The sequence below is a fragment of the Coregonus clupeaformis genome, unplaced genomic scaffold, assembly GCF_020615455.1.
Source record: "Coregonus clupeaformis isolate EN_2021a unplaced genomic scaffold, ASM2061545v1 scaf0952, whole genome shotgun sequence".
Taxonomy (NCBI): Eukaryota; Metazoa; Chordata; class Actinopteri; order Salmoniformes; family Salmonidae; genus Coregonus; species Coregonus clupeaformis.
Genome location: NW_025534406.1, coordinates 36,003 through 54,003, shown reverse-complemented (window position 1 = coordinate 54,003; position 18,001 = coordinate 36,003).

Genomic DNA, 18,001 nt, shown 5'->3' with positions numbered 1-18,001 from the left:
AAGGGCAGTCAAGTCTGAGGAGAACCAGGGGCTATATCGGTTCTTAGTTCTGTATTTTTGAATGGGGCATGTTTATTTAAGATTGAGAGGAAATTACTTTTAAGGAACAACCAGGCATCCTCTACTGACGGAATGAGATCTATATCCATCCAGGATACCTGGGCCAGGTCAATTAGGAAGGCCTCCTCGCTAAAGTGTTTTAGGGAGCGTTTGACAGTGATGAGGGGTGGTCGTTTGACCGCGGACCCGTTACGGACGCAGGCAATAAGGCAGTGATCGCTGAGATCCTGATTGAAGACAGCTGAGGTGTATTTAGAGGGTATGTTAGTCAGGATGATATCTATGAGGGTACCCATGTTTACGGATTTAGGGTTGTACCTGGTAGGTTCGTTGATAATTTGCGTGAGGTTGAGGGCATCTAGCTTGGATTGTAGGATGGCTGGGGTATTAAGCATATCCCAATTTAGGTCACCAAGCAGTACAAACTCTGAGGATAAATGGGGGGCAATCAATTCACATATGGTGTCCAGGGCACAGCTGGGGGGCTGAGGGGGGTCTGTAGCAAGCGGCAACAGTGAGAGACTTATTTCTGGAAAGGTGGATTTTTAGAAGTAGAAGCTCAAACTGTTTGGGCACAGACCTGGATAGTATGATAGAGCTCTGCAGGCTATCTCTACAGTAGATTGCAACTCCACCCCCTTTGGCAGTTCTATCTAGACGGAAAATGTTATAGTTGGGGATGGACATTTCAGAATTTTTGGTGGCCTTCCTGAGCCAGGATTCAGACACTGCTAGAACATCAGGGTTGGCAGAGTGTGCTAACGCAGTGAATAACTCAAACTTAGGAAGTAGACTTCTGATATTTATGTGCAAGAAACCAAGACTTTTGCGATTACAGAAGTCATCAAATGATAGCGCCTGGGGAGTAGGAGTGATACTGAGGACTGCAGGGCCTGGGTTAGCCTCTACATCACCAGAGGAACAGAGGAGGACTAGAATAAGGATACGGCTAAAGGCTTTAAGAACTGGTCTTCTAGTGCGTTGGGTACATAGAATAAAGGGGGCAGATTTCCGGGTGTTATAGAAAAGATTCAGGGCATTATGTACAGACAAGGATATGGAAGGATATGAGTAAAGTGGAGGTAACCCTAAGCGTTGGGTAACAATGAAAGAGATAGCATCGCTAGAGTCATCAATTGAGTCGGTCTCCGCGTGTATAGGGGGAGGTGCAAAGGAGCTATCTAATGCAGGTTTAGCTAGGCTGGGGGTCTACAGTGATATAGTACAATTAGAAATAACCGAAACAACAATAAACTAACCATGTTTGGGCTGAGGCTAAACATAAACAGGATGTAGTACCGTAAAAAGGAACAGTCCAGCAGATATCAGCTGTATAGCTGAGTTATCATAAGGTCCGGTGGTGAAGCACTAGTAAGAGGCCACGGCTAGCGGGCCAGGGCTAGCAGATGGATGGAATCTTCCTGGTTAACGTCGTAACCACATCAGACGATTTCGTCCCGCAGACCAGTCGTGTAGGATCGGCGGGGCTCCGTGTCAACACTAGGTGGTCCCCGTCCGGTTGACAGAGAGGTAGATAGCCGGGAGATGGGCGATGGGCCTAGCTCAGGATGATTTGATTAGCCAGACCACAGCGTCCGTTTTGTTGTAGCTGGCTGGTGGTAGCTAGCTGGTAGCGATGAAATCCGGAGTTAAAGGTCCAGTGATTCAGTGATTCCGGCGGAAAAACTGATATGTTCTGGGTCGATAACGCGCTGTGCAGACTGGCCGAATATCCGGTGATCAATGTCCAGTGATTAAAATTAATCCCGCAGAAAAAAATCCAATGTCCTGGGTGAAACACCGCTAGCTGTGGCAAATAGCAAGTAGCTAGTTAGCTGGCTAGCTAGTTTCAACTGGAGATTTTAGATTCTAGATAAAGGTAACTCAAGGTAAGTCAATAATAGAATCCGTTCCACATTGAGTGAGGCGGGTTGCAGGAAAGTATATCTTGTAGAAGGATGAAAAGTCTGATAGGGAAATATGTACGAAAAATAGGGTATTTACAGGCTATTTACAGACAGACGATAAAAACACAACTGCACTACTACGCCATCTTGGATTACCTCTCTGTGTATTGAGCTGTGTTTACCTCTCTCATTGTATTGAGTTTTCACCTCTACTGTGTATTGAGCTGGGTTTACCTCTCTCACTGTGTATTGAGCTGGGTTTACCTCTCTCTCTTGTGTATTGAGCTGGGTTTAGCTCTCTCTCTGTGTATTGAGCTGGGTTTACCTCTCTCTGTGTATTGAGCAGGGTTTACCTCTCTCTGTGTATTGAGCTGGGTTTACCTCTCTCTCTGTGTATTGAGCAGGGTTTACCTCTCTCTTTGTGTATTGAGCTGGGTTTACCTCTCTCTCTGTGTATTGAGCTGGGTTTACCTCTCTCTCTGTGTATTGAGCTGGGTTTACCTCTCTCTCTGTGTATTGAGCTGGGTTTACCTCTCTCTCTATGTGTATTGAGCTGGGTTTACCTCTCTCACTGTGTATTGAGCTGTGTTTACCTCTCTCACTGTGTATTGAGCTGGGTTTACCTCTCTCTCTATGTGTATTGAGCTGGGTTTACCTCTCAGTGTATTGAGCTGGGTTTATCTCTCCCTCTGTGTATTAAGCTGGGTTTAGTTCTCTCTCTGTGTATTGACCTGGGTTTACCTCTCTCTCTGTGTATTGAGCTGGGTTTTCTCTCTCTCTGTGTATTGAGCTGGGTTTAGCTCTCTGTGTATTGAGCTGGGTTTACCTCTCTCACTGTGTATTAAGCTGGGTTTAACTATATGTGTATTGAGCTGGGTTTACCTCTCTCTGTGTATTGAGCTGGGTTTAGCTCTCTGTGTATTGAGCTGGGTTTGCTCTATGTGTATTGAGCTGGGTTTACCTCTCTGTGTATTGAGCTGGGTTTACCTCTCTCTCTGTGTATTGAGCTGGGTTTACCTCTCTCACTGTGTATTGAGCTGGGTTTACCTCTCTCACTGTGTATTGAGCTGGGTTTAACTCTATGTGTATTGAGCTGGGTTTACCTCTCTCTGTGTATTGAGCTGGGTTTACCTCTCTGTGTATTGAGCTGGGTTTACCTCTCTCTCTGTGTATTGAGCTGGTTTACCTCTCTCTGTGTATTGAGCTGGGTTTACCTCTCTGTGTATTGAGCTGGGATTTCCTCTCTGTGTATTGAGCTGGGTTTACCTCTCTCTGTGTATTGAGCTGAGTTTACCTCTCTGTGTAATGAGCTGGGTTTACCTCTCTGTGTATTGAGCTGCGTTTAGCTCTCTGTGTATTGAGCTGGGTTTACCTCTCTGTGTATTGAGCTGGGTTTAGCTCTATGTGTATTGATCTGGGTTTACCTCTCTGTGTATTGAGCTGGGTTTACCTCTCTCTCTGAGTATTGAGCTAGGTTTACCTCTCTCTCTGTGTATTGAGCTGGGTTTACCTCTCTCTGTGTATTGAGCTGGGTTTACCTCTCTCTGTGTATTGAGCTGGGTTTACCTCTCTGTGTATTGAGCTGGGTTTACCTCTCTGTGTATTGAGCTGGGTTTACCTCTCTCTCTGTGTATTGAGCTGGGTTTACCTCTCTCTCTGTGTATTGAGCTGGGTTTAGCTCTCTCTGTGTATTGAGCTGGGTTTACCTCTCTCTCTGTGTATTGAGCTGGGTTTAGCTCTCTCTGTGTATTGAGCTGGGTTTACCTCTCTCTCTGTGTATTGAGCTGGGTTTACCTCTCTCTCTATGTATTAAGCTGGGTTTACCTCTCTCTCTGTGTGTATTGAGCAGGGTTTAACTCTATGTGTATTGAGCTGTGTTTACCTCTCTCTGTGTATTGAGCTGGGTTTACCTCTCTCACTGTGTATTGAGCTGGGTTTACCTCTCTATGAGTATTGAGCTTGGTTTACCTCTCTCACTGTGTATTGAGCTGTGTTTACCTCTCTCACTGTGTATTGAGCTGGGTTTACCTCTCTCTCTGTGTATTGAGCTGGGTTTAGCTCTCTCTGTGTATTGAGCTGGGTTTACCTCTCTCTGTGTATTGAGCTGGGTATACCTCTCTGTGTATTGAGCTGGGTTTACCTCTCTGTGTATTGAGCTGGGTTTACCTCTCTCTCTGTGTATTGAGCAGGGTTTACCTCTCTCTGTGTATTGAGCTGGGTTTACCTCTCTCTCTGTGTATTGACCTGGGTTTACAATTCTCTCTATGTATTGAGCTGGGTTTACCTCTCTCTCTGTGTATTGAGCTGGGTTTACATATCTCTCTATGTATTAAGCTGGGTTTACCTCTCTCTTGTGTGTATTGAGCAGGGTTTAACTCTATGTGTATTGAGCTGGATTTACCTCTCTCTGTGTATTGAGCTGGGTTTACCTCTCTCTGTGTATTGAGCTTTGTTTACCTCTCTCTGTGTATTGAGCTGTGTTTACCTCTCTCTCTGTGTATTGAGCTGGGTTTAGCTCTCTCTCTGTGTATTGAGCTGTGTTTACCTCTCTCACTGTGTATTGAGCTGGGTTTACCTCTCTCTCTATGTGTATTGAGCTGGGTTTACCTCTCTCACTGTGTATTGTGCTGGGTTTACCTCTCTCTCTATGTGTATTGAGCTGGGTGTACCTCTCTCACTGTGTATTGAGCTGTGTTTACCTCTCTCTCTGTGTATTGAGCTGGGTTTAGCTCTCTCTGTGTATTGAGCTGGGTTTACCTCTCTCTGTGTATTGAGCTGGGTTTACCTCTCTGTGTATTGAGCTGGGTTTACCTCTCTCTCTGTGTATTGAGCAGGGTTTACCTCTCTCTCTGTGTATTGAGCAGGGTTTACCTCTCTCTTTGTGTATTGAGCTGGGTTTACCTCTCTCTCTGTGTATTGAGCTGGGTTTACCTCTCTCTCTGTGTATTGAGCTGGGTTTAGCTCTCTCTCTGTATATTGAGCTGGGTTTACCTCTCTCACTGTGTATTGAGCTGGGTTTACCTCTCTCTATGTGTATTGAGCTGGGTTTACCTCTCTCACTGTGTATTGAGCTGTGTTTACCTCTCTCACTGTGTATTGAGCTGGGTTTACCTCTCTCTCTATGTGTATTGAGCTGGGTTTACCTCTCTGTGTATTAAGCTGGGTTTACCTCTCTCACTGTGTATTGAGCTGGGTTTACCTCTCTCTCTCTGTATTTAGCTGGGTTTACCTCTCTCTCTGTGTATTGAGCTGGGTTTTCTCTCTCTCTGTGTATTGAGCTGGGTTTAGCTCTCTATGTATTGAGCTGGGTTTAGCTCTCTATGTATTGAACTGGGTTTAGCGCACTGTGTATTGAGCTGGGTTTACCTCTGTCTCTGTGTATTGAGCTGGGTTTACCTCTCTCTCTTTAATGAGCTGGGTTTAACTCTCTCTATGTGTATTGAGCTGGGTTTACCTCTCTCACTGTGTATTGAGCTGGGTTTACCTCTCTCACTGTGTATTGAGCTGGGTTTAACTCTATGTGTATTGAGCTGGGTTTACCTCTCTCTGTGTATTGAGCTGGGTTTACCTCTCTGTGTATTGAGCTGGGTTTACCTCTCTCTCTGTGTATTGAGCTGGATTTACCTCTCTCTGTGTATTGAGCTGGGTTTACCTCTCTCTGTGTATTGAGTTGGGTTTACCTCTCTGTGTATTGAGCTGGGTTTACCTCTCTGTGTATTGAGCTGGGTTTACCTCTCTCTGTGTATTGAGCTGAGTTTACCTCTCTGTGTATTGAGCTGGGTTTACCTCTCTGTGTATTGAGCTGGGTTTACCTCTCTCTCTGTGTATTGAGCTGGGTTTACCTCTCTCTGTGTATTGAGCTGGGTTTACCTCTCTCTGTGTATTGAGCTGGGTTTACCTCTCTGTGTATTGAGCTGGGTTTACCTCTCTCTCTGTGTATTGAGCTGGATTTACCTCTCTCTGTGTATTGAGCTGGGTTTACCTCTCTCTGTGTATTGAGTTGGGTTTACCTCTCTGTGTATTGAGCTGGGTTGACCTCTCTGTGTATTGAGCTGGGTTTAGCTCTATGTGTATTGAGCTGGGTTTACCTCTCTGTGTATTGAGCTGGGTTTACCTCTCTCTCTGTGTATTGAGCTGGGTTTAGCTCTCACTGTGTATTGAGCTGGGTTTACCTCTCTCTGTGTATTGAGCTGGGTTTACCTCTCTCTGTGTATTGAGCTGGGTTTACCTCTCTGTGTATTGAGCTGGGTTTACCTCTCTGTGTATTGAGCTGGGTTTACCCCTCTCTCTGTGTATTGAGCAGGGTTTACCTCTCTCTCTGTGTATTGAGCAGGGTTTACCTCTCTCTCTGTGTATTGAGCTGGGTTTACCTCTCTCTCTGTGTATTGATCTGGGTTTACCTCTCTCTGTGTATTGAGCTGGGTTTACCACTCTCTCTGTGTATTGACCTGGGTTTACAATTCTCTCTATGTATTAAGCTGGGTTTACCTCTCTCTCTGTGTGTATTGAGCAGGGTTTAACTCTATGTGTATTGAGCTGGGTTTACCTCTCTCTCTGTGTATTGAGCTGGGTTTACCTCTCTCTCTGTGTATTGAGCTGGGTTTACCTCTCTCTGTGTATTGAGCTGGGTTTACCTCTCTCTGTGTATTGAGCTGGGTTTACCTCTCTGTGTATTGAGCTGGGTTTACCTCTCTGTGTATTGAGCTGGGTTTACCTCTCTGTGTATTGAGCTGGGTTTACCTCTCTCTATGTGTATTGAGCTGGGTTTAGCTCTCTCTGTGTATTGAGCTGGGTTTACCTCTCTCTCTGTGTATTGAGCTGGGTTTACCTCTCTCTCTATGTGTATTGAGCTTGGTTTACCTCTCTAACTGTGTATTGAGCTGTGTTTACCTCTCTCACTATGTATTGAGCTGGGTTTACCTCTCTCTCTGTTATTGAGCTGGGTTTACCTCTCTCTCTGTGTATTGATCTGGGTTTACCTCTCTCTCTGTGTATTGAGCTGGGTTTACATATCTCTCTATGTATTAAGCTGGGTTTACCTCTCTCTCTGTGTGTATTGAGCAGGGTTTAACTCTATGTGTATTGAGCTGGGTTTACCTCTCTCTGTGTATTGAGCTGGGTTTACCTCTCTCTGTGTATTGAGCTGTGTTTACCTCTCTCTGTGTATTGAGCTGTGTTTACCTCTCTCATTGTGTATTGAGCTGGGTTTAGCTCTCTCTCTGTGTATTGAGCTGTGTTTACCTCTCTCATTGTGTATTGAGCTGGGTTTACCTCTCTCTCTGTGTATTGAGCTGTGTTTACCTCTCTCATTGTGTATTGAGCTGTGTTTACCTCTCTCACTGTGTATTGAGCTGGGTTTACCTCTCTCTCTATGTGTATTGAGCTTGGTTTACCTCTCTCACTGTGTATTGAGCTGGGTTTACCTCTCTCTCTATGTGTATTGAGCTGGGTTTACCTCTCTCACTGTGTATTGAGCTGTGTTTACCTCTCTCACTGTGTATTGAGCTGTGTTTACCTCTCTGTGTATTGAGCTGGGTTTACCTCTCTCTGTGTATTGAGCTGGGTTTACCTCTCTCTGTGTATTGAGCTGAGTTTACCTCTCTGTGTATTGAGCTGGGTTTACCTCTCTGTGTATTGAGCTGGGTTTAGCTCTCTGTGTATTGAGCTGGGTTTACCTCTCTGTGTATTGAGCTGGGTTTAGCTCTCTCTGTGTATTGAGCTGGGTTTACCTCTCTCTGTGTATTGAGCTGGGTATACCTCTCTGTGTATTGAGCTGGGTTTACCTCTCTGTGTATTGAGCTGGGTTTACCTCTCTCTCTGTGTATTGAGCAGGGTTTACCTCTCTCTGTGTATTGAGCTGGGTTTACCTCTCTCTCTGTGTATTGACCTGGGTTTACAATCTCTCTTTGTATTGAGCTGGGTTTACCTCTCTCTCTGTGTATTGAGCTGGGTTTACATATCTCTCTATGTATTAAGCTGGGTTTACCTCTCTCTCTGTGTGTATTGAGCAGGGTTTAACTCTATGTGTATTGAGCTGGGTTTACCTCTCTCTGTGTATTGAGCTGGGTTTACCTCTCTCTGTGTATTGAGCTGGGTTTACCTCTCTGTGTATTGAGCTGTGTTTACCTCTCTCTCTGTGTATTGAGCTGGGTTTAGCTCTCTCTCTGTGTATTGAGCTGTGTTTACCTCTCTCACTGTGTATTGAGCTGGGTTTACCTCTCTCTCTGTGTATTGAGCTGGGTTTACCTCTCTCACTGTGTATTGTGCTGGGTTTACCTCTCTCTCTATGTGTATTGAGCTGGGTTTACCTCTCTCACTGTGTATTGAGCTGTGTTTACCTCTCTCTCTGTGTATTGAGCTGGGTTTAGCTCTCTCTGTGTATTGAGCTGGGTTTACCTCTCTGTGTATTGAGCTGGGTTTACCTCTCTGTGTATTGAGCTGGGTTTACCTCTCTCTCTGTGTATTGAGCAGGGTTTACCTCTCTCTCTGTGTATTGAGCTGGGTTTACCTCTCTCTTTGTGTATTGAGCTGGGTTTACCTCTCTCTCTGTGTATTGAGCTGGGTTTACCTCTCTCTCTGTGTATTGAGCTGGGTTTAGCTCTCTCTCGTATATTGAGCTGGGTTTACCTCTCTCCTGTGTATTGAGCTGGGTTTACCTCTCTCTATGTGTATTGAGCTGGGTTTACCTCTCTCTGTGTATTGAGCTGGGTTTACCTCTCTCACTGTGTATTGAGCTGGGTTTACCTCTCTCTCTATGTGTATTGAGCTGGGTTTACCTCTCTGTGTATTGAGCTGGGTTTACCTCTCTCACTGTGTATTGAGCTGGGTTTACCTCTCTCTCTCTGTATTGAGCTGGGTTTACCTCTCTCTCTGTGTATTGAGCTGGGTTTTCTCTCTCTCTGTGTATTGAGCTGGGTTTAGCTCTCTATGTATTGAGCTGGGTTTAGCTCTCTATGTATTGAACTGGGTTTAGCGCACTGTGTATTGAGCTGGGTTTACCTCTCTCTCTGTGTATTGAGCTGGGTTTACCTCTCTCTCTTTAATGAGCTGGGTTTACCTCTCTCTATGTGTATTGAGCTGGGTTTACCTCTCTCACTGTGTATTGAGCTGGGTTTACCTCTCTCACTGTGTTATTGAGCTGGGTTTAACTCTATGTGTATTGAGCTGGGTTTACCTCTCTCTGTGTATTGAGCTGGGTTTACCTCTCTCGTGTATTGAGCTGGGTTTACCTCTCTCTCTGTGTATTGAGCTGGGTTTACCTCTCTCTGTGTATTGAGCTGGGTTTACCTCTCTCTGTGTATTGAGCTGGGTTTACCTCTCTGTGTATTCAGCTGGGTTTACCTCTCTGTGTATTGAGCTGGGTTTACCTCTCTCTGTGTATTGAGCTGAGTTTACCTCTGTGTATTGAGCTGGGTTTACCTCTCTGTGTATTGAGCTGGGTTTACCTCTCTCTCTGTGTATTGAGCTGGGTTTACCTCTCTCTGTGTATTGAGCTGGGTTTACCTCTCTCTGTGTATTGAGCTGGGTTTACTCTCTCTGTGTATTGAGCTGGGTTTACCTCTCTCTCTGTGTATTGAGCTGGATTTACCTCTCTCTGTGTATTGAGCTGGGTTTACCTCTCTCTGTGTATTGAGTTGGGTTTACCTCTCTGTGTATTGAGCTGGGTTGACCTCTCTGTGTATTGAGCTGGGTTTAGCTCTATGTGTATTGAGCTGGGTTTACCTCTCTGTGTATTGAGCTGGGTTTACCTCTCTCTCTGTGTATTGAGCTGGGTTTACCTCTCTCTCTGTGTATTGAGCTGGGTTTACCTCTCTCTGTGTATTGAGCTGGGTTTACCTCTCTCTGTGTATTGAGCTGGGTTTACCTCTCTGTGTATTGAGCTGGGTTTACCTCTCTGTGTATTGAGCTGGGTTTACCCCTCTCTCTGTGTATTGAGCAGGGTTTACCTCTCTCTCTGTGTATTGAGCAGGGTTTACCTCTCTCTCTGTGTATTGAGCTGGGTTTACCTCTCTCTCTGTGTATTGATCTGGGTTTACCTCTCTCTGTGTATTGAGCTGGGTTTACCACTCTCTCTGTGTATTGACCTGGGTTTACAATTCTCTCTATGTATTAAGCTGGGTTTACCTCTCTCTCTGTGTGTATTGAGCAGGGTTTAACTCTATGTGTATTGAGCTGGGTTTACCTCTCTCTCTGTGTATTGAGCTGGGTTTACCTCTCTCTCTGTGTATTGAGCTGGGTTTACCTCTCTCTGTGTATTGAGCTGGGTTTACCTCTCTCTGTGTATTGAGCTGGGTTTACCTCTCTGTGTATTGAGCTGGGTTTACCTCTCTGTGTATTGAGCTGGGTTTACCTCTCTCTATGTGTATTGAGCTGGGTTTACCTCTCTCTCTGTGTATTGAGCTGGGTTTAGCTCTCTCTGTGTATTGAGCTGGGTTTACCTCTCTCTCTGTGTATTGAGCTGGGTTTACCTCTCTCTCTATGTGTATTGAGCTTGGTTTACCTCTCTAACTGTGTATTGAGCTGTGTTTACCTCTCTCACTATGTATTGAGCTGGGTTTACCTCTCTCTCTGTTATTGAGCTGGGTTTACCTCTCTCTCTGTGTATTGATCTGGGTTTACCTCTCTCTCTGTGTATTGAGCTGGGTTTACATATCTCTCTATGTATTAAGCTGGGTTTACCTCTCTCTCTGTGTGTATTGAGCAGGGTTTAACTCTATGTGTATTGAGCTGGGTTTACCTCTCTCTGTGTATTGAGCTGGGTTTACCTCTCTCTGTGTATTGAGCTGTGTTTACCTCTCTCTGTGTATTGAGCTGTGTTTACCTCTCTCATTGTGTATTGAGCTGGGTTTAGCTCTCTCTCTGTGTATTGAGCTGTGTTTACCTCTCTCATTGTGTATTGAGCTGGGTTTACCTCTCTCACTGTGTATTGAGCTGGGTTTACCTCTCTCTTTGTGTATTGAGCTGTGTTTACCTCTCTCACTGTGTATTGAGCTGGGTTTACCTCTCTCTCTATGTGTATTGAGCTTGGGTTTACCTCTCTCACTGTGTATTGAGCTGGGTTTACCTCTCTCTCTATGTGTATTGAGCTGGGTTTACCTCTCTCACTGTGTATTGAGCTGTGTTTACCTCTCTCACTGTGTATTGAGCTGTGTTTACCTCTCTGTGTATTGAGCTGGGTTTACCTCTCTTGTGTATTGAGCTGGGTTTACCTCTCTCTGTGTATTGAGCTGAGTTTACCTCTCTTGTGTATTGAGCTGGGTTTACCCTCTCTGTGTATTGAGCTGGGTTTACCTCTCTGTGTATTGAGCTGGGTTTACCTCTCTGTGTATTGAGCTGGGTTTACCTCTTTCTATGTGTATTGAGCTGGGTTTACCTCTCTCTGTGTATTGAGCTGGGTTTACCTCTCTCTCTGTGTATTGAGCTGTGTTTACCTCTCTCTGTGTATTGAGCTGGGTTTACCTCTCTGTGTATTGAGCTGGGTTTACCTCTCTGTGTATTGAGCTGGGTTTACCTCTCTCTCTGTGTATTGAGCAGGGTTTACCTCTCTCTCTGTGTATTGAGCTGGGTTTACCTCTCTCTCTGTGTATTGATCTGGGTTTACCTCTCTGGGTTTACCTCTCTCTGTGTATTGAGCTGGGTTTACCACTCTCTCTGTGTATTGACCTGGGTTTACAATTCTCTCTTTGTATTGAGCTGGGTTTACCTCTCTCTCTGTGTGTATTGAGCAGGGTTTAACTCTATGTGTATTGAGCTGGGTTTACCTCTCTCTGTGTATTGAGCTGGGTTTACCTCTCTCTATGTATTGAGCTGGGTTTACCTCTCTGTGTATTGAGCTGGGTTTACCTCTCTGTGTATTGAGCTGGGTTTACCCTCTCTCTGTGTATTGAGCTGGGTTTACCTCTCTCACTGTGTATTGAGCTGGGTTTACCTCTCTCTCGTGTATTGAGCTGGGTTTACCTCTCTCTCTGTGTATTGAGCTGGGTTTACCTCTCTCTCTGTGTGTATTGAGCAGGGTTTAACTCTATGTGTATTGAGCTGGGTTTACCTCTCTCTGTGTATTGAGCTGGGTTTACCTCTCTCTATGTATTGAGCTGGGTTTACCTCTCTGTGTATTGAGCTGGGTTTACCTCTCTGTGTATTGAGCTGGGTTTACCTCTCTCTCTGTGTATTGAGCTGGGTTTACCTCTCTCCTGTGTATTGAGCTGGGTTTACCTCTCTCTGTGTATTGAGCTGGGTTTACCTCTCTCTCTGTGTATTGAGCTGGGTTTACCTCTCTCTCTGTGTATTGAGCTGGGTTTACCTCTCTCTGTGTATTGAGCTGGGTTTACCTCTCTCTCTCTGTATTGAGCTGGGTTTACCTCTCTCTGTGTATTGAGCTGGGTTTAGCTCTCTCTGTGTATTGAGCTGGGTTTAGCTCTCTCTGTGTATTGAGCTGGGTTTACCTCTCTCTCTGTGTATTGAGCTGGGTTTACATATCTCTCTATGTATTAAGCTGGGTTTACTTCTCTCTCTGTGTGTATTGAGCAGGGTTTAACTCTATGTGTATTGAGCTGGGTTTACCTCTCTCTGTGTATTGAGCTGGGTTTACCTCTCTCTGTGTATTGAGCTGTGTTTACCTCTCTCTGTGTATTGAGCTGTGTTTACCTCTCTCATTGTGTATTGAGCTGGGTTTACCTCTCTCTCTGTGTATTGAGCTGTGTTTACCTCTCTCATTGTGTATTGAGCTGGGTTTACCTCTCTCTCTATGTGTATTGAGCTGGGTTTACCTCTCTCACTGTGTATTGAGCTGGTTTACCTCTCTCTCTATGTGTATTGAGCTTGGTTTACCTCTCTAACTGTGTATTGAGCTGTGTTTACCTCTCTCACTGTGTATTGAGCTGGGTTTACCTCTCTCTCTGTGTATTGAGCTGGGTTTAGCTCTCTCTGTGTATTGAGCTGGGTTTACCTCTCTCTGTGTATTGAGCTGGGTTTACCTCTCTGTGTATTGAGCTGGGTTTACCTCTCTGTGTATTAGTCCTCTCTCTGTGTATTGAGCTTTGGTTTACCTCTCTCTGTGTATTGAGCTGTGTTTACCTCTCTCTCTGTGTATTGAGCTGGGTTTAGCTCTCTCTCTGTGTATTGAGCTGTGTTTACCTCTCTCACTGTGTATTGAGCTGGGTTTACCTCTCTCTCTGTGTATTGAGCTGGGTTTACCTCTCTCCTGTGTATTGTGCTGGGTTTACCTCTCTCTCTTGTGTATTGAGCTGGGTGTACCTCTCTCACTGTGTATTGAGCTGTGTTTACCTCTCTCTCTGTGTATTGAGCTGGGTTTAGCTCTCTCTGTGTATTGAGCTGGGTTTACCTCTCTCTGTGTATTGAGCTGGGTTTACCTCTCTGTGTATTGAGCTGGGTTTACCTCTCTCTCTGTGTATTGAGCAGGGTTTACCTCTCTCTTTGTGTATTGAGCTGGGTTTACCTCTCTCTCTGTGTATTGAGCTGGGTTTACCTCTCTCTCTGTGTATTGAGCTGGGTTTACCTCTCTCTGTGTATTGAGCTGGGTTTACCTCTCTCATTTCTTTGTGTATTGAGCTGGGTTTACCTCTCTCTCTGTGTATTGAGCTGGGTTTACCTCTCTCTCTGTGTATTGAGCTGGTTTTACCTCTCTCTCGTGTATTGAGCTGGGTTTACCTCTCTCTGTGTATTGAGCTGGGTTTACTCTCTCTCTGTGTATTGAGCTGGGTTTACCTCTCTCGTGTATTGAGCTGGGTTTAGCTCTCTATGTATTGAGCTGGGTTTACCTCTCTCTCTGTGTATTGAGCTGGGTTTACTTCTCTCTGTGTATTGAGCTGGGTTTAGCTCTCTCTGTGTATTGAGCTGGGTTTAGCTCTCTGTATTGAGCTGGGTTTACGCCTGTGTATTGAGCTGGGTTTACCTCTCTCTGTGTATTGAGCTGGGTTTACCTCTCTCTGTGTATTGAGCTGGGTTTACCTCTCTCACTGTGTATTGAGCTGTGTTTACCTCTCTCTGTGTATTGAGCTGGGTTTACCTCTCTCTCTTGTGTATTGAGCTGGGTTTACCTCTCTCTGTGTATTGAGCTGGGTTTACCTCTCTCTGTGTATTGAGCTTTGTTTACCTCTCTCTGTGTATTGAGCTGTGTTTACCTCTCTCTCTGTGTATTGAGCTGGGTTTAGCTCCTCTCTCTGTGTATTGAGCTGTGTTTACCTCTCTCACTGTGTATTGAGCTGGGTTTACCTCTCTCTCTGTGTATTGAGCTGGGTTTACCTCTCTCCTGTGTATTGAGCTGGGTTTACCTCTCTCTATGTGTATTGAGCTGGGTTTACCTCTCTCACTGTGTATTGAGCTGTGTTTACCTCTCTCTCTGTGTATTGAGCTGGGTTTAGCTCTCTCTGTGTATTGAGCTGGGTTTACCTCTCTCTGTGTATTGAGCTGGGTTTAGCTCTCTCTGTGTATTGAGCTGGGTTTACCTCTCTCTCTGTGTATTGATCTGGGTTTACCTCTCTCTCTGTGTATTGAGCTGGGTTTACATATCTCTCTATGTATTAAGCTGGGTTTAGTTCTCTCTCTGTGTGTATTGAGCAGGGTTTAACTCTATGTGTATTGAGCTGGGTTTACCTCTCTCTGTGTATTGAGCTGGGTTTACCTCTCTCTGTGTATTGAGCTGTGTTTACCTCTCTCTGTGTATTGAGCTGTGTTTACCTCTCTCATTGTGTATTGAGCTGGGTTTAGCTCTCTCTCTGTGTATTGAGCTGTGTTTACCTCTCTCATTGTGTATTGAGCTGGGTTTACCTCTCTCTCTATGTGTATTGAGCTGGGTTTACCTCTCTCACTGTGTATTGAGCTGGGTTTACCTCTCTCTCTATGTGTATTGAGCTTGGTTTACCTCTCTAACTGTGTATTGAGCTGTGTTTACCTCTCTCACTGTGTATTGAGCTGGGTTTACCTCTCTCTCTGTGTATTGAGCTGGGTTTACCTCTCTCTGTGTATTGAGCTGGGTTTACCTCTCTCTGTGTATTGAGCTGGGTTTACCTCTCTGTGTATTGAGCTGGGTTTACCTCTCTGTGTATTGAGCTGGGTTTACCTCTCTCTGTGTATTGAGCTTTGTTTACCTCTCTCTGTGTATTGAGCTGTGTTTACCTCTCTCTCTGTGTATTGAGCTGGGTTTAGCTCTCTCTCTGTGTATTGAGCTGTGTTTACCTCTCTCACTGTGTATTGAGCTGGGTTTACCTCTCTCTCTATGTGTATTGAGCTGGGTTTACCTCTCTCACTGTGTATTGAGCTGGGTTTACCTCTCTCTCTATGTGTATTGAGCTGGGTGTACCTCTCTCCTGTGTATTGAGCTGTGTTTACCTCTCTCTCTGTGTATTGAGCTGGGTTTAGCTCTCTCTGTGTATTGAGCTGGGTTTACCTCTCTCTGTGTATTGAGCTGGGTTTACCTCTCTGTGTATTGAGCTGGGTTTACCTCTCTCTCTGTGTATTGAGCTGGGTTTACCTCTCTCTTTGTGTATTGAGCTGGGTTTACCTCTTCTCTGTGTATTGAGCTGGGTTTACCTCTCTCTCTGTGTATTGAGCTGGGTTTACCTCTCTCACTGTGTATTGAGCTGTGTTTACCTCTCTCACTGTGTATTGAGCTGGGTTTACCTCTCTCTCTATGTGTATTGAGCTGGGTTTACCTCTCTGTGTATTGAGCTGGGTTTACCTCTCTCACTGTGTATTGAGCTGATTTTACCTCTCTCTCTCTGTATTGAGCTGGGTTTACCTCTCTCTCTGTGTATTGAGCTGGGTTTTCTCTCTCTCTGTGTATTGAGCTGGGTTTAGCTCTGTATGTATTGAGCTGGGTTTAGCTCTCTATGTATTGAACTGGGTTTAGCGCACTGTGTATTGAGCTGGGTTTACCTCTCTCTCTGTGTATTGAGCTGGGTTTACCTCTCTCTCCTTTATTGAGCTGGGTTTAACTCTCTCTATGTGTATTGAGCTGGGTTTACCTCTCTCTGTGTATTGAGCTGGGTTTACCTCTCTCTCTGTGTATTGAGCTGGGTTTACCTCTCTGTGTATTGAGCTGGGTTTACCTCTCTCTGTGTATTGAGCTGGGTTTACCTCTCTGTGTATTGAGCTGGGTTTAGCTCTATGTGTATTGAGCTGGGTTTACCTCTCTGTGTATTGAGCTGGGTTTACCTCTCTCTCTGTGTATTGAGCTGGGTTTACCTCTCTCTCTGTGTATTGAGCTGGGTTTACCTCTCTCTGTGTATTGAGCTGGGTTTACCTCTCTGTGTATTGAGCTGGGTTTACCTCTCTGTGTATTGAGCTGGGTTTACCTCTCTCTCTGTGTAATGATCTGGGTTTACCTCTCTCTGTGTATTGAGCTGCGTTTACCACTCTCTCTGTGTATTGACCTGGGTTTACAATTCTCTCTATGTATTAAGCTGGGTTTACCTCTCTCTCTGTGTGTATTGAGCAGGGTTTAACTCTATGTGTATTGAGCTGGGTTTACCTCTCTCTCTGTGTATTGAGCTGGGTTTACCTCTCTCTGTGTATTGAGCTGGGTTTACCTCTCTCTGTGTATTGAGCTGGGTTTACCTCTCTCTGTGTATTGAGCTGGGTTTACCTCTCTCTATGTGTATTGAGCTGGGTTTACCTCTCTCTCTGTGTATTGAACTTGGTTTAGCTCTTTCTGTGTATTGAGCTGAGTTTACCTCTCTGTGTATTGAGCTGGGTTTACCTCTCTGTGTATTGAGCTGGGTTTAGCTCTCTGTGTATTGAGCTGGGTTTACCTCTCTGTGTATTGAGCTGGGTTTAGCTCTATGTGTATTGAGCTGGGTTTACCTCTCTGTGTATTGAGCTGGGTTTACCTCTCTCTCTGTGTATTGAGCTGGGTTTACCTCTCTCTCTGTGTATTGAGCTGGGTTTACCTCTCTCTGTGTATTGAGCTGGGTTTACCTCTCTCTGTGTATTGAGCTGGGTTTACCTCTCTGTGTATTGAGCTGGGTTTACCTCTCTGTGTATTGAGCTGGGTTTACCTCTCTCTCTGTGTATTGAGCAGGGTTTACCTCTCTCTCTTTGTATTGAGCTGGGTTTACCTCTCTCTCTGTGTATTGATCTGGGTTTACCTCTCTCTGTGTATTGAGCAGGGTTTACCTCTCTCTTTGTGTATTGAGCTGGGTTTACCTCTCTCTCTGTGTATTGAGCTGGGTTTACCTCTCTCTCTGTGTATTGAGCTGGGTTTACCTCTCTCTCTGTGTATTGAGCAGGGTTTACCTCTCTCTTTGTGTATTGAGCTGGGTTTACCTCTCTCTCTGTGTATTGAGCTGGGTTTACCTCTCTCTCTGTGTATTGAGCTGGGTTTACCTCTCTCTCTGTGTATTGAGCTGGGTTTACCTCTCTCACTGTGTATTGAGCTGGGTTTACCTCTCTCTCTGTGTATTGAGCAGGGTTTACCTCTCTCTTTGTGTATTGAGCTGGGTTTACCTCTCTCTGTGTATTGAGCTGGGTTTACCTCTCTCTGTGTATTGAGCTGGGTTTACCTCTCTGTGTATTGAGCTGGGTTTACCTCTCTGTGTATTGAGCTGGGTTTACCTCTCTCTCTGTGTATTGAGCTGGGTTTACCTCTCTCTCTTTGTATTGAGCTGGGTTTACCTCTCTCTCTGTGTATTGAGCTGGGTTTACCTCTCTCTGTGTATTGAGCTGGGTTTACCTCTCTGTGTATTGAGCTGGGTTTACCTCTCTCTTGTGTATTGAGCTGGGTTTACCTCTCTCTCTGTGTATTGAGCAGGGTTTACCTCTCTCTCTTTGTATTGAGCTGGGTTTACCTCTCTCTCTGTGTATTGATCTGGGTTTACCTCTCTCTGTGTATTGAGCAGGGTTTAGCTCTCTCTCTTGTGTATTGAGCTGGGTTTACCTCTCTCACTGTGTATTGAGCTGGGTTTACCTCTCTCACTGTGTATTGAGCTGTGTTTACCTCTCTCACTGTGTATTGAGCTGGGTTTACCTCTCTCTCTATGTGTATTGAGCTGGGTTTACCTCTCTGTGTATTGAGCTGG